This window comes from Cuculus canorus, chromosome 7 (genome assembly GCF_017976375.1).
Source record: "Cuculus canorus isolate bCucCan1 chromosome 7, bCucCan1.pri, whole genome shotgun sequence".
NCBI classification, from domain to species: domain Eukaryota; kingdom Metazoa; phylum Chordata; class Aves; order Cuculiformes; family Cuculidae; genus Cuculus; species Cuculus canorus.
Window position 1 is genome coordinate 23106180 of NC_071407.1, and position 25323 is coordinate 23131502.

The following is a 25323-nucleotide window of genomic DNA, read 5'->3' on the forward strand; positions in this document are numbered from 1 at the left end:
TTACTTGATGTGATGTCCTGCTAATTAGCATTGACAACATCAGAGAGACAGTTTCAGTAATCTGAGCTTTTGATGCCACTTGCATCAACTCTTGGCACACTGCTGATGCAACTGGAATGCAAACGGGAATTCTCCACTTGACCTCCTTTTTCCATTGCTGATCAATACATGGTTCCAGCAATCCGACCTTCAGTGTGCTTTGGTGCTGCAAATCTTTCATAAAACTCTACTCAAGTTTGCAGTCTGCTTGCTTTCTGTTTGCTGTTTTGTTCTCTAAAATATACCATCAATAATTTATTGCAGATTTCCAATAATGCTGAATAGTAATGTACAGTTATGGAAACGCACTTTTTCGTAGCATAGCAGAGTTGCTAGATAAATGTATTATCACAAGTACAATTGCAGTGCATAACAAATTAATTGAGACTGATTCATTTATAACTACTAAAATGTTAACAGTTCTGATACAAGCACTGCTTTGATATATTGTTTACTGCTGCCGTTAGTTATTTCAACTTCATATATGTGATAAACAAAATAATTTATTTCTAAGCTGCTGTGGATATCTTATTCACAGCAAACCATCTCTGCTGAATCTGGCCAAATGCAACAGCTGATATGTGTCAGATATAGCATATGTATGTTGTCTTCTTTTATGATTCTTATCTAATTAAATTTTGAATCTAGTGAAATGGATTTTTAATTTTATTAGCAATTAGATTTTTCATTAAAGAGTCTGCTCTTGGAATTTTAACTAACTTCACAGTGTAAGAGAAGAAAAAAAAAAGATGTTTCTTAAATTTGAAGTTCCTTTTCTGGGTGAAATATCTTTTTAATGTAATAGCTGAGGGTAAATTACTACACAAATGCAGAGATAACACCTTTTTTTTTGTATCTTTAATTGAACATTTTGTATATATGCTGCTTTTGGCTACGACAGAGTTAGTTTTCTTCATAGTAACTAGCATGGGGCTGTGTTTTGGGTTTGTACTGAAAAGAGTTTTGCTAATACAGGGAAGAAGTGAATTAATTCCTTGTTTTGCTTTGTGTACATGGATTTGCTTTACCTGTTAAACTGTCCTTATCTCAACCCACGAGCTCTCTCACTTTTACTCTTCCAATTCTTTTCCCTCATCGTGCTGGAGGGGGACTGAATGAACAGCTGTGTGATGCTTGGTCACCAGCTGGGGTTAAAACCCAACAGTGTAGTTTTGGATTATTTACCTGCTAAGCCTCATGGTAAAGCATACATTTATTTCAGCAAATTTACAGAAGGCTTGAATTTCCTGTTGTTATTGCTACAAATTTGGTACTAATTGCTGATGGTAAAATCATTGTAGATGCTTTCCATGGTGTGAATTAATGCTTCTTAAGGTGCTATAAAATTACCCTAATCATACAATATTAAGTACATATTACGGAAGTGGCTATATTAAAGTAAATATTAAATTGGATGCAGAACAGAAATGATAAATCTCTTAAAATCATCTTGAATTTGTGCTTGTTTCCTAGGATATTCATGCCTATAGTGTGCATGCATGCAAATTCTTTTTGAGAACTGAGTCCTCTCTGCATATTTGTTTTCAGATGCAGATATATATATGTATAGCTATTTATAGCTATACTCAGACCATAAAAAGCAGTGTTCCTCTACATATCACAAAAATGATGTGCACAATAACCGTACTTTCCAATTCTAGCATTTGTTATATATTGAATTCATAATGTTTTTTTATTTCTCAGTATTCAGGTTTCCTGAATGTTATGCTTTTTTTGTGTTCATCAGTTCCCCTCCTATATATATATATGTTTTCGACCAGCTTCAGCCAAATTTCAGACAGCTGGTGGGAATATATTCGAAGCTTTCTTAAACTAGAGATGAATATGCTTTGATTCAAACTCAGAGGAAGATGGAAGTACATCCAGTACTGGTCATCAGAGAAACTTCATAAGAAACTGGCTTACTGATATAAGACCGTGCTGATAGTGAACTTCCTAAGAATGGGATTTCCCTTCCCCTCAAGGCAGTAGCCACTGTGCCCGACTTTGTTGAGCAGGGGATTCTGCCCCTCTACTCGGCTCTTGTGAGCTCTCGTGTGGAGCCCTGTGTTAAGTTCTGCATCCCTCAGCACAGGAAGGACATGGATCTGTTGGATCCAGAGGAGGCCAGAGATGGTCCGAGGGCTGGAGCACCTCCCATATGAGGACAGGCTGAAAGAGTTGGGATTGTTCAGCCTGGAGAACAGAAGGCTCTGGGGACACCTTAGAGCAGCTTCCAGAAAGGGGCTCCAGGAAAGCTGGGGAGGGGCTCTTGATCAGAGAGTGCAGGGACAGGATGAGGGGGAATGGTTTTAAGCTGAAATAGGTGATGTTGAGATAAGATCTCAGGGAAGAAAAGTTTTCCTGTGAGGTTGATGAGGCGCTGGCACAGATTGCCCAGAGAAGCTGTGGCTGCCCCATCCCTGGAGGTGTCCAAGGCTGGGATGAATGGGGCTTGGAGCAACCTGATCCAGTGGGAGGTGTCCCTGCCCATGGCAGGGGTTTGGAACTGGATGGGCTTTGAAGTCCCTTCCAACTTCCATTGGCCATTCACTGGTTCTGTGATTCTATGTTTGCCAGGAATGGAGCTGGAATATCAAAATCCCAAGTTAGGTGGTGTTTTTTTCCCCACTATGACAAGCAGGAGATGGTGTGGCTTATTCAGCATAAAAAGCAGACTGATGATCTAAAGAGGCTGTGATGTGGGGAGTTGTTTTCATTTTAGTCTTGACATGAAATACTTGGGAGAGCAAAATACCCCACCAAGAAAAAAAATACACAAAATGAGAATAAAAGCAAGAAATTTCCATCTGACTAGCTTGTGTTTACTCAAATGCAGAAGTATCTAGCAATCACCAGTCATCACTAAGTCATAAATATTTTATTTTGTATAAATTTTTTTACTTTCATTTTTCCCTATTTTTTCTTTTCTTTTTTTTTTTTTTTAATAGAACACTGCACTTTCTTGTGCTTTGCTTCATTTCATCCTTTGTTTAAAATGCATCTGTTTGTGCTATGACTGTCTTATGGAAAGATGCAGTCATTTATTAGAAAACCGCTTAATGTTACAATGCAGCCTTCCATCTCGCTCTGTAAGTGAGCTCAACTTCATTATTCTGTGATGTTTATGCTTGCTTTTGTCAAAATATTGAACATCATATCATGCCTGATTTTAATAAAGATTGGGTAAGCCTGGCTGGCTAAGAGGCATTGAGCCAGATGAGGAAGCTGTGTTTAATGACCAGACCATGACCTCATTTCACTGGCATTAAGTGTAGATCAAAGTGGAAGACGCCTGTCCAGTGTGAAGTGTGTTTCTGGGCATGACAGCATTTCACATCAGAAAGACAGCTCAAGAATACGACAGTCAACAGTGCTTAATTGTGTCTCAGCTTTGTAATTATTCGTCCCTGCTTCTACAAAGAGTAGAGTTTTCATTTCTTGACATGATTATTTAAAACTGTACCCTCATTTGGTTTATAGGGATTTGAATTGTGCTTCCAACTGTTTCATCTTTAAAACTTAGAGATGCCAAACACAATGTGGTCTGAGAATGCATTTTAAGAATCCGTATTTTTATGATGCACATGCTGTAAACAAACAGAATGAAATTATGATGTATCAAAGTGTATCATAATTTCATATTTTAAAGGTTTGTATTCATGATCATTTAATCTAGATGACAATATGCGAATATACCATTATTTCTAAAGTGTGTTGCCATGAATAAATACACAGTCATACGTCTCTGTAAATACAAATTTAATTGCTTTGTACTGGGTCAATGCACTTGTTCCTAGAAAATATGTTTATCTCCCAGTATTTTGTAACCTCTCAGTCCAACAACTATTTTTTAGTGTAGCACATTTTAAATTTAATATTTTTATCGGTTTTATTTATAATGGAAAAGGGGGCAGTGTTCTTTTGGTCCCATGTAAGAATCTTGCAGCTTATAGGACCATATCAACAGTAGGTATGCGCGAGTATGCTTCCAAGTAACTGACTTCATGTTATGTGGAGTTATTCTGCTTTCTTGCTACTGCACCCAAGAGCATCTTGACTGCTGGGTATAGAAGAAACTGTACAACAAAAGATGGCAGTATAGGTGTTTTGAATTCCTTCCCCCCCCGCAGATGCGTTGTTTTCATCACAAGTTATAATTATAAAACCTGACACAGCATTTGTTCTCTGAGGAACTAGGTTGGAGACACTTAAGCAGAAAGGCAAGTCAAGTATCTGCATTTCATGTGACGACTGTATGTGATTCTTGTCACCCTCTTACTTGGGGGGTAGAGGGACGTTTATTTTGTTATGATAGGAAGAGTAAATATTTAGGCAGTCTCTACGCTAACAGTGTGACTTAAGAAATAAGATAAACTGAAATCTACGGTATGCCTTTCAGATTATTGTCAGTATTCTTGTGTTTAAGCTCATAGGAAAAAGTGACCAATTCTGTACATGCTTTTTCAAGTTCTGTTAAAATCGGATGAGGCATAAGGAGTGATTTTTAGTAATTGTTGTCCTTAACTATTTGGCAGCTATCATAGTTTTCTTAAATAGAATCATAGAGTCACAGAATGGCTTGGGTTGGAAAGGAACTTAAAGTTCATCTAGTTCCACCTCCCCTGCCATGGGCAGATATATTCTTTCTGCCTCCAGGGTCTGGGGGAGTCTCCTAAGGCCAGTCAGTAAATAGTTGCCTTCAATGTGCTGGCAATGGCAGCTATGTTAAAGCAAACTGGAAGGCAGGCTTTCAGAAAGAGCAGCCAACAAAGGGAAGAGAAGGGTCAGTATCCGAAGAAGCAGCGAAGACAGGTATGATAATAAAGTGGAAGATGGGAATCCGAGTGACAAAGAGCCTGAAAAATAAGAAGCTTGCTTGCAATGCTTCAGTTAAGCTGCGAGTTAAGACGTTTAAAGGGAGTTGATTGGTTGTTTGCTATATTTTGTGTTTTCATGTATGACAGCTCACATGGGTAGAGAGAAAGAGCCTCAGTCAGTAAATGAGAGAAAAGCAATGAGTGTAAGCAGCGGGGACTAAGCTGCATGTATGCAGCTGCTGCAATATCAAAGGGATGTATTCTCTGCTCAGCCTGCTGTAATTCCAGCTGTCAGGAAGGAAAAGTAGACACGTGTGGGTCATATGTGTGTTAGGGGAGAGGGAGAGACTCTTCTTCATTGTTTGTTCTGGTGGTCATAATTCTTGAAGAACTAGTATCTATTTAGTTCTTCGGGAAGGTTTTATGTGGACTGCATTTCAGTATCTTATTGCTATTGAATATAGAATGCGAAAAGGGATGTCTCTTTCCTAAAATGATTCCTTTAAAAAAAGTCTGATTGTCAAAAAGCCAGTATCCTTTTAGCCATTAATGATCCCAGTGCACTTTTCACATTGAAAGGGGTGTTACTCCTGGAGCCCTGGCCTGATTCCAACTCAGGTAATTACATTCTGCCTCCATGGACTTCTGCACAGTCTCAATTTACGAAGGCATTCTTCTCCACCTTCTGCCCTAAACTGTTATGTAGTGTTGCAGTGTGCTAGTTAACCAGCTGCTGCCTTGCACCTGAAAGGTGTCTGTCTTTCAGTAGTGGTGAGCAAATGGATCCCTTTGTAAGACTTACTTAATATTTGTAAAGTGCTTGGAGCTTCTCTGATGAATGGCAATAGGCGCTGTATATCATTAACACATCCATTTAACTGAAGAAGCTCACATGACAACTTGTTTATTGCTGCTTTTATGTTCCCCCTCTCTGCCCCCTGTTTGTGGGTTCAGAACTATCGAAACTTCACTTGTGAGATGCTGCCAGCCTATGGTCTGATTTGTTTAATTGAATACCCATGAAATGAATAATTGCAAATCACATTCTATGTATTATTACAGTTGTCACTACAGCTTTGCGTGCTCTTCTTTTTCAGTAGTCTCTTCTCTTATTGGTGTATCTTAGGATCGAAATTTCTTAAAGATTCCCCCAGTGTTTGCAGGGTAATTTGTCTGTATTTCATGGTACTTTTCTATTTCTCTGCTGTAAATTTCCCTCTTAATTCCTCTTGCCTTTTCCTCCTCTCCTTGATTCTTAGGGAACATAAGCTGAACAGCAAGTATGGATTTGGAGCGTTTTTTCCCATCTTTTCTGCCTTGGAGTACAACTTCCAACATTAATGTAAAGCTTTCAAGAAACTGTCTCTCATTATGTAGTTGACAGCTTTGTGGTAGTGAAGTATCTATATTGAGACCAAAGAAGTAAATACATAAGAAACCGAGGGCCTTCAGTGTGTCATTGCCTTCACATTGATATTCTCCTAGTATTCTTTGGGTTTGTTTGCCATTAGCAAAATGGTTTTGGTTGTGCAATGGCATTTTTAATGATATCTATGCTAATGCAATAGTCCTTGATTGTACAGAAGTTTTTTTTTTAATCTTCCATGTGTTTCCTTTTGCCATCAGTAGGATCATGGTCAAAACCAACACTATACAGTGATCTGCAGGTTACGAGTTCAGATGTGATGACCGAAATTGTACTGGGGGATAGAGGACCGTGTGTTTGTCATATAAAACGTGGTGCGAGCAAATCATAAAGCATCTTATTGTGAAATAAATGCTAGATTGTTTTTAGTGTTGTTGTAGTCGAATTAGATGCATGGAACAAAAAGGGAGGTAAAATGAATGTACCTGGTACATGCTAATATTCCTAATCAGTTTGGAAACTATGCAAGTGTCTAAAAATAGCAGTCTAATGCCATCTCAGATAGCCTAAAGTATAGAGCAGGTCCCTGTACGGATGGCAGATGAGTATGTATGGGAGGTGCATGCTTTTCAGGATTCACCGTTTGAGGCCAGGCGCAGATATGCAGGGTAGCCAAAATGGCAGGAGAAGCTTGTATTTAAGCAGCTGAATCCTGCCTTTCCTGTTACGCTAAAAGAGAGACCATGTGCTGCAAAGTATTGTCAGAGTATTATGGGTCAGAACGCTAACGTCAGCCAGAGCACGGTCCAAGAGGCACGTAGGGCTGGTAGTGGTGAGGTCATCTCCTAAAAGCCTTAAGTATATTGATCATTAACTCTTCATTAGTGACTAAGAACATGATGAATTTGTATTTCAGGAAAATACACATTTATTAGTATTTCACAAGTTATTTCAGGAAAAAGAATTAATAATTTGTTTTCAGAGAAGGACTAATACTTTTTCCCTTTTCTTCACCCTTACCAGAAATGGATAGGCCAAAAGGATGTTTTGTAAGAAATCCTGAACTTATTTTGCCTAATGAGTTTCTAAAACTGCTCCTTTTGTCAAAGAAAAAGGGTGTGGCACGGTTTCATCTGCTCCCTTAAAATCATATTCATGGAATCATAGAATGATTTGGGTTGGAAGGGACTTAAAAGCCCATCCAATTCCACCCCCTGCCATGGGCAGGGACACCTCCCACTGAATCAGGGTGCTCCAAGCCCTATCCAATCTGGCCTTGAACACCTCCGGGGATGGGGCATCCACGAGTCCTCTGGGCAACCTGGGCCAGTGCCTCATCACCCTCACAGGAAAACTTTTCTTCCTAATATTCCTAATATTCTAACATTTCTTCCTAATAACAGTGGAGATTCTGGTTCCAGTTCCTCAGTGTCAATTGAAACTGATGTTGACCTCATTATGTTAAAATACAGAGAGAATAATTTTATTGAATTCTATGCTTGGTTGTAGTAGACAGTGCTAATTACAGCTTGTCCTAATCAGACTGGCCGTTGAAAATCTTACCCAGCAGATGAAGCGATAGCTTTTCAATTTAAATTAGGGGCAGTGGAATGATCTTTATACAGACAGTTTGCACACCTGGAATCTTTCTTGATCTAGGTGAAAGGCATTCAGAAAATTATCCTCATCCAAGCTCTCTTTAAAGTTCTTAAGAAACCTTCTACCAAAATCATGTGTTGTGATTTTACTGAGCTTTGAATTTTCTTTGTTTTCCCCCTTTTTTCAAGTTTTCTTGTCCGCTTTACAGACCAATGTTTTAACTTCCTTAAAAAGCTTTTCTGAAGAGCATTTTGCCCATCTCACATACAATGCAGCTGACATAAAACATTTAAGATATAGTGACTTTGGTTATGCATCCCTGTTTCAGGGGAAAATGAGGGGTTCATTGTATGGATAAAAAGCTCAAAACGATTTGTGACTGAGGACTGCTGTTCTGTTTGAAGTAATTAGTGACAATATAAAGCTTTTGCCGTAAGTTGTGCTAGTTTATCTTTGTTATTCCCAGCATCCAAGGACAAAACATTCATAGGAAAATGTACAAGTTGTAGTTCACTCTGCCATTATGATCTTCTCTGATAGGTAAAGGAAATTTCAACCATGTTTCAAAACTGGCAGTGCTTTGAATCCTGTGCTGTGAAGGATCTGTTCTGGGGTTAGGGCTTCCTGTGACTTTAGCAGACGGGGAATCTGTCTTGAAGTTACATGCATTTAATTTTTTAACATGTTTAAGGTATGCTTCAGTTCTAAGGTATAAATTGTCATTATATCAGGGTGCTGAGTAAATGCATGTGTGTTGTCATTTCTCTTTCAGTGTTGGTGGGGCTTGAAAACCTTAGGCATTCTTTCTTGTAGGAAAACCTGTGGGATGTTTGCTTGATGATTAAATTACCATTGCCTTTGTGTTTCCAATATATGTACTTGAAGCAGAGGGAGGTGAAGTTTTCTGTTATGTCAATGCAGCAAACTATCCAATGTACCTTATTCTGGCAAGTTGCATTAGGAAATGTATAGTTTTGCTTAAAATAAGAAGTAAATTTGGGATTGAGAAATTAAGACCTTTTTCTTTCTTCCCACATTGTAAGGCTAAATATACAACTTTGTTCACATAACGGTTACAAACAGTTCACTGTGTAGGCCAAATTCTCGCTAATGCGGTAAAATTAAGAAATAATATGCTTTGAAAGTGATTTATGAGTGTGGTTAAACTGCCAGATTTACAAAGAAATAGTTCAGATCTTGGGAAGCCTCAGGAGTCACGTCAAAAATGAATTTGACCATGATTTAAACTGCTACTTTTCTTACATGACATTTAATATGTGTACTTTGGAGGCCCATATGTCTTTAATAAAATAGCATTAAGTTTTAAATATGATATGAATGCAGTCAGTTTCTAAATTCATAACCTTTTCCACAACTCCAAAATGCTAACCAATAAGGGAGTCATGCATGCAATAAAACATAAACCTTAGAAAATAGGTTTTTATTAGAACGGTTAGACAGTTGGCAGCTGTATAGTAATGTATAAATGCACGCAGAAAATGTGGGTGTATCAGGCTCTGTTTACAATGTAAGCAACTGGGACCAGACAACTAATTATAACCGAGGACCAGAGGTCAGGAAAAGTAGATCATGTCCAGTGTATGTGTGCTTGCTAGGGGAATCTTATAATGCTACAAAAACTAATTAATGAAATAAAAAACTCTAGTGTGCTTCCAAGTTGTGTTTGTCTGAGATATAATGTTTATTAGGGAGTCATAGGCATTAAGACTGTTCTGAAATACTAAGTGTTGCAAAAATTATGAAAAGACAAACACAGTTTACAAAGGATTTCAAAGTTGGCCAAAAGAGAGTCTGCTCTGTGATGAAGTTTGTGCTCAGTGGCAAAAGAATGGGAACGTATTTTGAGGGGTATTTCTCTGTGATCTTAATTCTGTTAAAATAATGTATTTTAAGATTAGTTTCTGAAATAAACACAGCAAACCCAGCTTTCTGGATAGCTTGAGCTTTTATTCAGAACAACAGACTCCAGTTTCCTTGCCGAGTTGCCCATTTATTCACTGTGCTTACAACAGTACTGCCAGCCCGATCCCATATTCTAGGTAGTCTGACATTGTAATGGAAGCTATTGAAATGGTGTGGGAGTCAGGAAAAGACAGATTTTTCTGTGTACTTTTCAGATTCTGTGGGGGTGGGGGATAAAAACTTGATTATGGTATGCTTTTTCCTCCCAAATGCTTTCAGTGATTTGATTTCTGGTTAGTGTGGTTCTAGAAAAATGGCAAAAAGTAAATTAAAACAGTCTGCTTTGCGATGTATTACAAAGCGTATATTCAAATGCTAATCTGTCGTCCTCCAGAATTATGGGTCCCCTAGAGCATCCAGAAAATTATTAACAGCGTGTAATCCAGCTCAGTGTGAATGCATCTTTATTCTGTTAGCCAAATCTTTACATAATACAAATCATTCTACCTATAAAAGCACAAATATGTTATTGTTCTCAACAGGCAATGTAATGCAGCTATAGGGAGGAGAATAAGAGAAAAGAAGATTACAAGCTAGCTGATCATGCTTTTATTTCTCTTAAATCTTGCAGCATTGCCCTGTGGTTGTACTTGTTTAAAGATCGTACGCAACCGTGCTGTCTGTGTGATTTGGCAAGTAAATCAGCCTAAATATGAAATTTCAATGGGTGTAGCTTTTAGGGGATTTGATACATTTATGACAAATACTCATTTTGCCACAGAAATGGGGCTGAACCTGTAATCTTTTTTTTTTCCTTTTTTTTTTTTTAGAATTATTTCAAGTGGTTAAGTTTTGCTATACGAAGCTCATTTGTATTTTCCACCCAGTTGTGCAGCTTTAGCTGTGGAAAAGCTATTAAAGTTAATTATTTTCTGGAGCGCTTTTATCGAAAGGATTATTAGTGTGAATACATACAGAAAGTATGTGAACGAGAAAGAAAAAGGTTCTATTGAAATAATACACAACTATCTCCAGTCATGCCGTGGGGTTAGGATCTTCCTCCAGCAGTGGTAGGTGAAGGTCACTAGGTTTAACTGGGAATGCTTGTAAGGAAGGAGATATATCCACTCTAGCATTACTGTGCAGATTGAGGTTGAGTTTAACTATTGCATTCTATTCCCTCCCCACGGCTATTATTTTGTCACCATGCTGGATCTTGTGACCCTTACTGAAGGTTTTGCGTCTATCAGAAAATACCAGTTTTGCTGTTTGTATTGCTTTTTTTATTTTCCACTAAGTGTGTATCATTTTGGTGCTACTGGTACTAACATAACCAATGACTGGAAATTAAGCTAAAATGTTTAGATGTGATTAAGCAATCAGCCTCTAGTATTATTATTATTACCAACAGAAAATGTGAACTAAATGTTTATTTTAAAGTGAAAGGTGGAGACTCTAGCACCAGAGAAGCAGTCTCTCTAAGAAAAAGAATGGAGTGGTACAGGCAATGAATGTCCCTGTTTTACCTGGTCTTGTCAAGCCCATTAAGTATGAGCCACAGGAAACTGCATAGTTCTGTGGAAAAATAGCATTCCTGAGTTCAAAACAGGACGTCGCTTGCATGTTTCGCAGTTAGCTACAGGTCAAGTCAATTGGACTTTTGAAAACAAAGCATAAAATATTTGTGATGCTGGATTTTAGAACTGCTCTTGGAGAACTCATTCGCTTTGCGTGCCTTTTGGCAGGAGTTTTGTGCTTTGTTTCCTATTGCGTATTGTTCCAGAGATGTCTGACAGGCCACAATATTCATCCATCGCCCCAGGTCTGCTCAAGTTTATAGCTATGTTGCTTTTGTATAATGTCTCCCAGCTTTTTCCTTCTGTCTTACTTGATGATTTCTCATCTCTTTACAATCAAATTAGGACTCTACAGTGCTATTGACTTCTAAATAACGGTTCAAAGACGTGTGCAGTTTAGAAAGATGCAACACTATAACAGAACTACGCAAAAGGACTGGATGTATGGCACAAAACTCTTCTTGCGCATGAAGAAAACCTTTTAAATCTACTTTTACTCCTCTTGGGTAGGCTATGATGGAGTAGTCTGCCGCATCAATGTGAGCAAGACAACCAAACTTAGACCTTCACCATGTCAAATGGTCTTTCCAAAGGAGAACTCATCTGCACATGTGATGATAGTTTCAAAACAGCCAAACAGTCATTCTCTAACTATAAAGAAATATTGAATTGGCGAGATTTTCATCCTCAGCTATGTGGGTAATTTGCTGATAGGAGTACTTTGGATTTTATTGTTGATCTCTGATAAACAATTATCTGTACATTCAAGGTGAGAGAATTCTTACAAGGTGAGAAAATAATTCAGAGTTTGACTATAAAAATAGCTTTAAATTGAATTCTTCTACCAGGCCAAAAAGACGCATGGTTTCTCAGTAAAGGGTACACCTCCCTTTCTGGGAAGCACTGATGCAAGGCCATGGACTGCTACAAATTACAAGAAAAAGAACAGAATTAATATTATTTTCCTGATTAATTTTTTAACATGAAACTAGAGAGCAGCTTATTTTTCATAGAAACTTCTTGATTTCAAGGCACAAGCAATGTGGCTTTTGGGTCTTTTTCTACCCGCTATGTTTACTAGTTTCTCTGGAGAGAACTTCTGAAGAAGTGTTCTTTATGTGAAGTGCTCTTTTTCTCCACCCTCTCCTCCACCTCCTCCCTCCAAATAGAGATTTATGGATAAGTTGTTGGTAGAGGATTTAGTTGCTTTGTCTTCTTGAGGTCATATTTTGGCAAGTGGGACATCTATTTTTTGATTTGATAAACCCCTAGTGGAATATGGTTTGGCTTGTAAAAACTGCTGTATACAGAGCCAGTGGTTGTCTTGTCCTTTCTAGCCTGGTCTTCTACCTTCTGCCCAGAATGCAGGGGAAACCACTGGCTGAGGCACTGTCGTAGTAGGAATACGGAAAATTTATGGAGCTCTAATTAAACCTAAAACACACTACTTCAAACCCTGTAAATCTTGTAGTACTGCTACAGTGAAGTTAACATGAGGACTGGTGTGGTCGGGGGGAACAAGGCATGTGCCTAATATTTTTTGCAGTTCTACATCTGGGAAGCAGTTATGTTGCAATTTAGACTGTCTGGCAATCCCAGAGAAGGTTTGTGGAAGTTAATTTCAAGTTTATTTTCAGATGCATTGCTCCTGAGCCTGGAGGAGGTGATCCTTGAATATTAACCAGCTTTCTTGGGCCACTCTTCCCTTTAGGGATTGATCCCATCCATGTTACTATTGGAATGCTGTTAGTTTGGCCTTGACGCGAATCTTTATGTGCAGATTCAGATATATGTTTGTGTGCTGTTGCCAGCTCCCCCTGCATTTAAGAGGGTTTTTTTTTTTTTGAGGGCCGAGAGCTCCTTATTGTCTTCACAAAAATCTCTTCTTTCTCCAGGTGCTGTATATGCTGAGAAGTCTTTTTAAGCCCTGTCAGATCTGCTCTTTGTGTGAAGTCTTTATAAATATTTATATAGCCCTACTGAGGAAGAGTCAATCCATTAGAATGCTTTAGGCTAAGATTAGCACTCATGAAGCCTATTTAGCCAGACATGAGTTTACTTTATTTAATAACATTAAAGAGATAGTAAAAGAAAGCTTCTTTATCAGATGGTGGCAAGATCCTTGAAACAGGTTTATTAATGTTAACTATAAAATTATACTTGCCTTGGAATTCATGGAAGTAGCAGAGTAATTGCCTATTTGATTTGAGGCAGATTAGCATGTTTGTTAATGTCGAAGCTGCTTCCTATGTGTGCAGGCCCTTGATGAGGTCATCAGTAGCCACGTCTGCTTTCTTGGCGCCCATACCTAATGGAGCAATGCTGATCTGAGATTGCATAACAGGTAATGCTGACTTTTTTTGTCTTTTTCCTTCTCAAATACGTATTAGTCCTGATTTTATGGTATTCATGCAGAAGAATCTTGTGACTGATAATTGACTCATGCAGATACTGATAAATCAATGAATATTTGCCACTGACAACTTGAACACAGTAGAGGTTGATTGAACCAGCATCAAGGTAGTGATGTTAGGAACCATTAATCTGCTGCTGGTGTTCACTGTTCAGTTTTGGGCCCCTCAGTACAAGAAAGACATTGAGCTGCTGGAGCATGTCCAGAGGAGGGTAATGAAGGAAAGGCCTGGAGATAAGTCTTATGTGGAGCAGCTGAGAGAACTGGGGTTGTTTATCCTGGACCTTATTGTTCTCTACAACTGCCTGAAAAGAGGTTGTAATGAGGTGCAGGGAAGGAAAGCCCTCTCTGAAATCTTCTTAGCATTGTTAATTTAAAGAAGAGTTGTGTTCCCTGATCACTTCACCGTTTGAAATGCACCAAGTTAACACACATTTATGAAATTGAAGGACTTCTGTTAACTGTAATTCCATAGGTATCAGTTTAGTTAACAAAAAAATGTATCTGTTGAAGAACTTCATCCACAGATCACCGGTTATCATCACTGCTTCTGCCTGTTTTAAAGTAATTTTCGGTGAATGTAATCCTCTCTGGTACTGAAACCTCCTTAAAGTTCCATTTAAAATGTAGCATTTCTGGGTAAGTCTCATTCATCAAAAGTGAACACATTTTTAAGAGGAACTCTGAGTCGGTTGTGTTTTATCAGTGCATTTGTCTGACTAATATTAAGAAAGATTGCCAAAACCCTTTTATTTTTACATATCATCTCAAAGATAACAAGGGATCACATGGCAAGCCCTGCACCCACAGATGAGTTGCATTTGAAGAGCTGAGTCATGTTTTTCATATAAATCATATGGAATGGCCCATTATGAACACCTTGTAAAACTCAAAAGGCTTTATGATTGTTAATAGCTTCTGCAATAGTGATTTACTGGCTAATTTGAGACAAAATATGTTGCAGTGTGGGCTAAGAGAATGTATTATCCTATCTGCATAAATAATAGTATGTTATTGGTTGTGCTCTTTGGAAGCAAGTGGAATGTCTATTACCTTACATCTTCCAAGTAGATTTGACATTTCAACTTTTACTTATGATTTAAATCAGCCTGGTTAGTGGCAAACTGTAAAGTTGAATCACACATTAATTTTTTTTGCCTGCATGTTATCCATCACTGTACTAACCTGTGGACTAAATGTAAGTTGTAACAGTGGTAATCACTCTGTAACTGCAATTTATTCAATTGAAGACCATCTTATTAGTGTAAAAATAGTTTGAAGCGACATTTTTATAATGACTGTGATAAAACTTTGATGTATCCTAAATGTGTGAAATGTAAGACATTTATAATGGCCCCAAGTGTAATATTAACACAGCCTTTTAATGCACGTAAAAAGAGATCAGTTAGTTTTGATTATATTACCCAATATAGGTTAGATTTTCTTTTGGAGCTAAAGCATCGCTTCCTGGTTCCAAATGTCAAAATTAGTGGGATTTCAAGACAGTTAAATGAATTCACATCTTCTGAGATGTACTAGACAGGTGGCATTGCAAAGAGGAGTCAGACATTCAGTTCCTACACGTGTTGGCCAATGTCCCTTTATCCCTGCTCTGCACGTAGGGGCTGTGCTAGGGCATTTTGTCCTGTATTGACAAAAAACCCGAGTCATAACTGCCATGTCAGCTCAATCCTCATCTTCTCTGTTGGAAGTATTAAAAGCATAGTGTTCAAGCAATGAACAGATATGAATTGTCAATAACATGAATGTTGATGTCTGACAAGTGTTGTGCTGGGAACATGCCCACTACAGATCTGGTGATAGATCCCAAATGATAGATGAATATCCCATCATCAGTCTTGAATATAAGGGCATTCTTGAATATAAGGGGATTTTCTACTTTTTTTTTTTTTTATTTGTTATTTAAAAATGTTAACGGTATGCCTTTGTCAATCGTCTCCAAAAGACAGGAAGTGAGAGGGAAGAATGTTATCAAACACTTCCAGTTTAAAGATTGTCTCATCGTTGCGTGCCTCTATATCTGCTGAATATTTTGCAAAACACCATAGACTGTGTTCTTAAGGTTCAAAGTTTCTTTATAATCTTCATATTTTAAGAATAAAAGCCTCTCTTGTCCTTCATTAAAAGCAAAGTGATGCCTTAATGTACGCTTATGTTACTAACATGATTTTTCACTTGAAATGACAATGTTACATTACTGTTTCTTTTTAATCCTTCAGGTGCGTCACTTTTCCTAAACGTTTCTTCAGTGACCTTATCTATCACAAATTCGCCTTTAGTCAGAGAATTTACCTAATTTTTCTCTTTTTCTACCTATGATTAAATGTCAGTGAAATAACAAAGTACAACATTCATTTTATTTCTAGAATATCAATCTGTATTTAATAAACCAGTGATTGCAGGTTATTTTTATGTCTGTGTAAGGTGATGAAATAATTAATCGTGTTAACTATTTTTAGTACTGTTGTTAGATTTTGGAGTCTGTACCTTTTAGAGAAGTGAACCTGCCTTTAGTGTGATTGCATAAGAATTTAACTGAGTAAGAATTACTTTGTGGAGGTCTGTAAAATAGTTGTGTTTAGGGAGGAGGGAGGAAAAGAGCCACAAAGTCTATTGAAAACAGTGGTTATTTAAATATACAGTGTGTCAAGGTATCCCCTGAAGCGTGTGATAGTGAAGAAATCACCTTATTTTCAGATGGCTTTGTTGTAAAGCCATCTGTATTTCTCAGTAATTTTTTCTTGTAGTAAAATTCATAAGAGCTGCCCCAGTTGTCCAAACAATTGTATACCTGAATCCGTTCAATGTTGATAGTGGTTATGGATGAGACTTGCTAAACATCAAGGGAAACTAGCATTTAGGCATTATACAAGCCACATTTTTATTTGTATTGATATTTTAGGCATAGCTTTCTTCATTTCATTTACATTTCTTGAGAAATATTTTAAAAATTAATTCCATTAAACAATATTAAAAGTAGGTCACAAACTGTTGAGGAGTAGTTCAATAATTAGTGAGTAATTAGTACTTTTATAATTTCTTTGCAGTGCAAAACTCATGGTCACTTTGTGCAGTGAGTAAGATACCTGGAGATAATACTCCTGAGTTGAAAAGCTGTTGTTCATCAAAAAAATCATTCTGGGATGGTTATAGTAGAAAATCATTTCCCATAACCCTTGCTGTAAATCACTTGAGTAAAACTCTCTATGCTTCTTATAGGCAATCTGCCTTATCTGGTGATGGTCTTAGTAAGCTGTGATGGGTCGCTGGCAACATGTGGAGGCCGGATGGGAGTCAGCTCCCAGAGTTAATATTCTGCTTTCATATTCCTGGATATGTGAGTAGTTTGAATTCCATCTCAGGAGGGAAATAATTAAATTTGCTTTCCCAATTAAGATCGGGCTGCAGAGCAGCAATTGACTTCATAAAAAGTCTTCTATTATCCAAGCTAGAAATTGCTCTCAGCGGCCAGGTCTTGGCAGAAAGTTGGACATCACTACTTTTGGAGGGGTGTGCTGCCCCTACCTAATATAGAATGGAAAGTTTCCTACCTAATTTAATAAATTCATAGTTGGGTTTGTTGGGATTTTAGTTATGTCTCTTTATATGTACCAATAAGAAATAATTTTGAGCTGATATATCTTCTCCCCACCACAAAGTTCTGCCCAAGACATTACTGAAAATAAATGCCAGACCTGAATGATTTATTTGTACAGGGACCGCTGTAGAATAAACTCCTGTGAATTTAGGATTTCTGAAAGAATTAGTTGTTATAAACCACAAAAACATGCACATATGGAGAATAAAATAGCTCAAAAATAGTTTAAAATCTGATATAAATATAATGGACGTAGTATTATATAATTGTTTGGTTGGAAAATAGCTTTGAGATCACAGAATCCAACATATACAGATAAATATTACTTAAAAATGTAATCTAAGGATTATAATAAAAAAGATGCTAGTGTTGAGACAGAAAACCATTAACACTATGCTGTTTCTCAAAGTTTATAGGAAAGTACAAAGTGTCTTTTTATTAAGAAAGGTACAGAAGTTCTGTTAAAATGTTTTTTATGTGAAGATTTATATGAATTCACCACCTCATCATGGTAAAAAAATAATCATTCTCTAGGTAAGGAAGAACCACTGCAAGCCTCCCCAGGCTTTCATCAGCTAAATGTGATAGCTACCTAACAGTTAAAGATAGAGGAAAAGAGCATGAAACAGGGTAAATTATACATCTTAGAATATGAAAAGTCAAATTATTAAGTGCATCTTTTAACTGCAAAGAGAATGCAAATGTATGTTTTGTATTAACTTTATGCAAAGAAAAATTGCAGTGTGTGACAGGAGTCAACATCTACAGGCTGAGGAGGATTTTGTTCTCCTTTTTGTCAAGCAAAGAGAGGACATGTCTGTCTTTGGGATGCAGTAAACAAAACCAGAACTTCATTATTTCAGCAGTGGAGCCCGGTTTCATATATCCTACAGAAAAAAACCCAGTAATTTTTAAGTAATTCATCTCCCACTACTTTTTTTTTTCCCCCCCCTTCTTTTATCTCTGGTCTCTCTGTCCATATAGCATTAAGGAAAGCTGAAGTTCATTCCCAGCTTAGTTTCTTGGTAGATCAGCTTCCAATCATTTATTTTTGTGGATGTGCTTTTAAAATTGTTATTGAGACAAGTTAGATTGCAACTTGATATCTAATAGCAAGGTCTACATCTAATGCACCATTAAATGATCCTGTTCTAATTAGTTCAACAAACCTTAACGCTGTTAATGCTACCAAATCATATAGTTCTCCAAGTAGCAGTAGTTTTGACTTGGAAGTGCCAATCTGTTTCTTTAGGTCTGTACTTCACTAAATACAAATCTCTTTGGGTGCCAATGCCTCACAGGTTGAAATGTGAGCTACAAACAGTAATGTCTATTTCTATCTTGAAATGGCAGCCGCATTCCTGTGACAAAACACAGTCTTCTTTTAAGCCTCTTCCTCCTATTCCAGTGCATCAGAGTGCTGTGTTATTTGTTGAAATGTCTGAAGTCTTCTTTAGAGAGTCCCAAGTCAGAACAGCCTCAAACTTTCTCAGGACATGTCTGACAAGTGTGATGATTTATGAATTGAGCAGCATGGGAAGGAAAGCAATTCTTAACAGCAGATTGTCCTTTTGACCATGTGCCTTAACAGATACACTTTGTATGGTAATTATTTCTCAAATCTCTGAAGCTGGTAAGAGATAAAAATTTCAAGGAGAAGAAATACTCTGAATGTGTATGTATGCATATGTTCAAAAAATCACCTCCTCTGTCTAAAAGGGCAAGGCAAGAGTAGTACTGGGTAGCTGCTTTTCAAGTGGAAGCCTCAACTTCTGTGGGAAATCTGTTCAATTTTTCTCTATGTTTGTGACTATGTTGTTATTTCTCAAAAGCTTAGTAATATTATGCACAGGTGCAGGAACTGTTAAGAATTTATATTGTTACTGTTCAACTCTTATGCATCAGGATTGCTGGGCAATAGGGAATGGTTACTGAGAATTGCTACATTTGGGAATACCTGACAAGACACAAGGAATCTACATAGGTATTCAGAACTGTTATTTATGTTCTGAAGATGATGTGCACTGCCCTTATGGTGCTCAAGTTATCCATCTCAAGAGTCAGCTTTCACTTTGTAAGGTAAAATCACAACACCTTTAACTGCTTTGTCTGTAACAGGGACAATTTTGGCTGTGCCTACATTGTAGTTTCGATTTGGGCTTTGATTTTTAGGCTTTGGCCATGTGACTTTAGCTTCTAAGTGCTTCCTGGGAGATGGGTCCTGCTGTCTGGGATTCTGCCATAAACCCTGCTCCTCAGCAGTGCCTGTTTCTCCATACTCTTCTGGCTAAGCTCATCTGATCGCAGGCATGAGATTAGCAGGATGGCAGGAGATTCCTCTGGGTCTGATGGTAGCAATTGAGTGTCTTTTGTGTTTGAATACCATTGGAGCAGAGAGTGAAGATGTATGTGTTTGTCATAGCTAAGAAACAGTTTTTCACTATCCAGTGGAATGAATGTCTGCACCCCTGCCTCCTCTGCTAGGCTTTGTTCCAAGCTAAGCTGGTTTAAAGACACTTGTACAGCAGAATGTAATTTGAGTGACTTTATTTGGGAAGCAGGAATAGCACCACCATTTCCTACCCGTGTTCAGAGCCTACTTACGAATACATGGTGACCTTCTTCCTGGAAAGAAGTGCAAGTTGATCTTGGTTCCAAGTTGGTCCTTTGTTCCAGCTTCCCATAGACAGAGCAACGAAATAAGTATGTATGCAATCATCAAGCTCTGATTTTATCTGAGAAGCAGCAGCTAGAGTTTTCTAAACCTCCACAGTTATGAATTGCTGTTTTGCCAATCAAAACTTAATATAGCAACGTAGCCCTCAGAATTGCATGGCATAGAAAGACTTAAGGGGGGGAATACATCCTGGAGTTTAACAATATAGAAGCATGCAAACTGTGGCACAGTCTGTGATCAGAATGGGAGCAAGTGTACCATACAGAAAAATAGCTTGCATGTTCTCCCACAAAAAAAATAGAGAATTATTTCTCCGGCTTCTTTTTAACTAAACCAACTCAACAAGACTGAAAGAATATAGCTACTTTCTAGATAAAGCCAGTATAATGCAATTCTTAGGAAGTCATAGCAATGTAAAGGAACTCTCTGTACAATGAAGACTTCAAAGAGGTGTAATAAAAATTGACTCAGGATCCATATCCTGATAGGTAGACAGTTGCATCTGACTTGGTCATATCTTTACAGGAAAGTATTTAGGACCTGTCATGTGGATCAAACAAGGAGACCAAAATTCTAAAATCCAAGCAGCAAAAGTGGTTCCTCTTGTGTTTTTTTCTCTTCTTCATTCCAGACGCTTGGCACACATCTAGGCGTTCTCTAAAAAGCAGTTAGATTACATGTCTTAATGAATTAATCTTTGGTATTTTTTTATGTGATCTTTATGCCACATTTCTAGTGCATTCCATTCATTTTTTAGAGAGGTGTGTTTAGTGTGATCTGTATTTATTTTGTATGTTACTCAGTTGGAGTTCAGCCATATAAAATAAATGAGATGTTTATTATCCCCTGTGACTGCAGTATTTCAAGGACTTTCCCTCTTGGCCTTTCTCTTGAAGGCTCCTTTCCAAGTGTTGTCTGTGTCTAGGCCTGTTAGTCTTTACAAATTGGGATGAAAAGATGTGTTTGACTTGTCTCCCCTGAGTGCATGTTCACTTGTTTCTAACAATGTGGAATTTGGAACTGTTTTGATAAAAATTTTAGAATTCTTAGAAGGTTTTGTGCAAAATGGGAAGTGGAGTAGAGGTTTTGGAACTCAAATTTGCCACAAAAATATACACGTGCATATGAAATATTTCTGTATGGTTGAAATAATTATGCATTATCAGATCTTTTGTGACTGACGAGTTGTGAAATTAAAATTATTTTAATGTTGTTTTATAAGCATATCATTTTCAGGAAATTGTGATTTTTTTTTTTTTTGTTTTATGTTTATGTGTTCTACTAAGCTGGTGTAATTTTAAATCGACATCTCAACCAGAGGACCTCTAGGATTCTGTAACTCACATGGTATTAAGAACCAAAAAAGCTATAGCTACACAAAAATTAGCTTCTGAGGAGAGGTGCAAGCTGAAATCTAGAACTTAGAAAAATGGAAAGAAATGACTGAAGTTCCCACTAAAATTCTTCATTCCTTCTGTTTGCTCTCAAAAGCCAGGTAGGTCTCAAAACTACATTTGATTTTGAGATTCATATCCAGTTTGGGCAAATCAGAATCCACGGGACAGCTGATATACAGTTGGAAGCATAAGTGAGTTTAGACTTTTGAATCAGTCTAGAACATACTGTCTCTCAGCTCACAGTGTGTATTGAAGAGAGAAGTGCAAAGCTGAGGAACAGAGAAATACTGATCTGTCCTCTAATGCACTAGGAATTGCTTTTCAGTGCAGTGGTTAGGCCTGGATTTGCAGGGGTGTTGAGGCAGATTTTAAGAGTTATTTTGATAGACTTAGAAATTCAGCCCTGGTTTCTCAATACCTATTCCAAGTCAGTGGGAGGTGGGTTTCTATCTCCCTGAGGAGTTACTAGAAATCTTGTCTGACGTGTGTCTCAGTATCTATACAGTTGTAGGTTTTAGTAAATCAGAACATTCTGCTACATTTGTTCTCCACAAAGGCTGCAAATGGTTTGAGAAAAGCTGTGTGCAGGTCAAAGAGTCCTCATTTGAGTAGGAGCAGCTTCATGACTGTGGCTAAAGAAATGATGGATAGTTCTTAAAGAAAAAATTGTTCTTCCAAATGCTCCAAAGTTTCACATCTTCCCACATTTATCGCCAAAAGTGGGGACTGTACAGTCCTTTGAGAACCCAAGATTTTAGGAGCAGTGTTAAATTTTACTTGATATCTGGCACCTAAAGTTGTCCTAGCACTAGGCATAGTTTTTTCCCAGCAAAACCAGTAAACTTGGAATGCTTGGCAGGTTATGTGTTGAAACCCCAGAAATGTATGGCATAGATTGGCTTCATGTTTGCTAGACAGATATGGTCTTTTAGAATGAAAACCCAAACCATGTTGTATTTGACAATACAGATATGATTGCAATGTGCCATAATAAATACATCAATGTATAGAAGTCAGTATGGATTTATTAAGGGTTGTTTTACAATGGATCTCTGATCTTTTAGGCTGATGAAATCCTAATTTAAGTTCTATTTATCAAACCTACTAAAATAAGCTTAACAGGGGAACAGCAGTATTAAGGAATTGCTTTCTCTAATCTTAATTTGGAGATTGCTGTTTTCTTGACAAAGTGCGGCACCTGGCAAGAAAGTCAAATCAGTGCTTGATAGATGTAGCCTGTTTGAAGTCATTAACGAACAATTTGAAATTACAGTTGTTATTTGCTTTATTGGAAACCTCTTAGAGAATATGATTTATGACAATGACAAGCATTTTGGTGCAGTATAAGAGTCTAGAACTGCAGGCTAGAAACCAAAGAGCTTAGACTACAGAAAGTTCATTTAAAAGTCATGTTTCCAATATAAATTATATGCAGTTGTGCAAATATGTCAGTTTGGTAAATTGGATTTGTTTAATGTAAACAATCTTTGACCAAAATAATAACAGAGCTTCAGAAAAAGACATTATGCTCCCACTTTCAAATAGTTTGTATAACTCAGTGCAAAAAGGAGCTCAACTGTAATTCTATTGAGAATTATGATTTATTAGATCCAAATGCCATAAAGCAAGCTCATAAACATGTTTGATGTCTTGTTGGTCTGTGTTCTAGAGACAATATTGCGATACAGGAACGTTCTTTTTCATTGGCTGAAATTTCTTGGACTTCAGAGTTAAAATAGGTACAATTAGAGCTAACTGCTTTAATGAAGCATTCACTTGTGCAGGTATGGAAAGACATTTAGTAATAGTCATGTCTTCCAGGTGCAGCAAAAAGTAGTGTGTTTAATTTTACTTTTAAAAAAGCATCTTTTCAGTGTGAAGAGGCACCTACAGCTGTCGCATCAGTAAATATTTTTGGATGAATTTATAGTATGGCCATGCTCAAGATTTTGGTGGGTGCTAGAAGCTGTATAAACGTGGAACATAACTGCCAATTCCTTTTATAATGAATTTAACATTTAATAAGTTGACCATGGGATAGTCTGAAATTTGCATGTAGGCCTAGAACCAATCCAATGCGTATGCTTTTAAACGTGTGTAAATTTGTGAACAAGATTGCTGACAATTACAGACTTTCATCCGAATCCCAGAAGGCACTGAGGATTATGGCTGTAATCCAGGACGTTGCCATGGCACATTGTAAATAATTCTGTTGATGTCTTCAAAAGTTAAATTTATCATAAATTCCTAGTTGTCTGAATTACGGATTTTCAAGGTAAATACTGAAATTTTATGATGTTGTGGAATTGAGAAAGAATTCTTCATATAAACCAGATTGAAAAGAGTAGAGTCCAAGGCCATGGGGCAATGCACAGTGAGTTCTTTCTGAAGAAGTCTGTGAAGTGTCGCAGTTTGCCAAGAGGCTGCCAAGGGGATTAAAGGTCAGTACATACCAAAGTAACGAGTCCAATCTAATCCCTGGAAGAATTAGGCTTTCCGAGCTAGAACTGGAAAGTTTAATTAAGTTTTGAATTATGCAGATTTGGGATATATATTTTTCCCATTAACTAGGTAGTTTGAGGAGGGGCTGCGAGTGAAAATCAGATGACAATTGTTGTTACTGGTTTGAGGAGGGAAGGATGGCTCCACTTGTCAGGAGATGTCTGAGGCATCTGTGTGTCTTACACTAATGCAGGCTGAAATGTCTGCACTGAATCTGTTGGAGTTTTTCAAAGCAGAAAAGGGAACATGAATTCACGTTGACCTTACCCTCCCCCAAAGCAAAGTTAAAACTCACCATCGCAATCCCATTATTAGTTAATGAGTCATTCATCTGCAAACCTGAGTTTAACTGGAACGTGGAGCCTACCTTTACTTTCTTTTTAAAGGGGAGAAAATGTGTACGGCTGTTCCAGTTTATCAGCGGTTGAAATAGCTAACTAGTATGTATTGAAGCATGCAAAACCATATGGGCTCAAAGGCTGCTTTTGTGCCCTCGTTTGCAGGTCAAATCACATGCAACTTTACTTGTTTTGCGGTCCCAGCTCCAACTGGTGTTTAGATTCTCTGGAGAGAGTGTTGGTTGAAAAGGAAGAGAAAATGCTGCTCAGTTGTTGACACTCGGGTAGCTGTCAGCGACATTTTGCTTTCCGCAGAGGTCACGAATTGTCACCGAATCCCATTGTTGGCAAGGCAGGGTCTGGTTTTCATGGCATTGCTATTTGTTTTGATTTGCTCTCCTCCTGGGCACACAGATTACAGGCCAGTAAACCTCTCTTTCACTGACGAGTGTGGGAAGTTCCCGTCTCTCATAAACCTTAAATAAGTCTGAACTCCAGAATGCTGCCTTTTGGAGATTAAATTTCTCAATGTTTTGCTGTGTTTTTAGCCCAAGGGTGCTGTTGACAGAAAGCAGTGTTTTCATTCCCCGGTTGCTGTCTCTCTTTATAATTTTCTTCTTTTTTTTGTGTTGCATTTTTCTGTGTTAGTGGAGGTATCTGTGTTTGAAAAAGGATTACATTAGTCAAAACTTAAGACAGATGATTTGCCCCTTTTCTGTACTGACTGACAGGAGCCTAAGCCACACATAATCTTTTGCGAAATACAGCCCTTTTGCAGCATATTGGAAATTTCAGACCCAAAAAAGTTTAACCCCTTACTACATCTAATTGAAAAGCTGTTGATTTTTGACAGTGCCAACCAATAGTGGAGTAAACTGCCTGAGATTTGCTGACTTGGAGGTTTTTTTTTATTAACTGAACAGATAATTTTCCCCTATATTTCCCTTATTTAGGATAATTTATAGTCTTTACTGCAGTGAAGGCAAAACCCAAACCTTCCTTAAAGAGTGGCCTTGAAGGCAAAAGAGAAATCATTGCTTTAAATGTGAATTT

General features: G+C 37.6%; 1 protein-coding gene across 1 annotated transcript in view; it reads left to right on the forward strand.

Annotated features, from left to right (window-relative positions):
• Nucleotides 1-25323, forward strand: part of LRMDA (leucine rich melanocyte differentiation associated) — a 602786-nt gene that overhangs the window by 348992 nt on the left and 228471 nt on the right. The window lies entirely within an intron of this gene.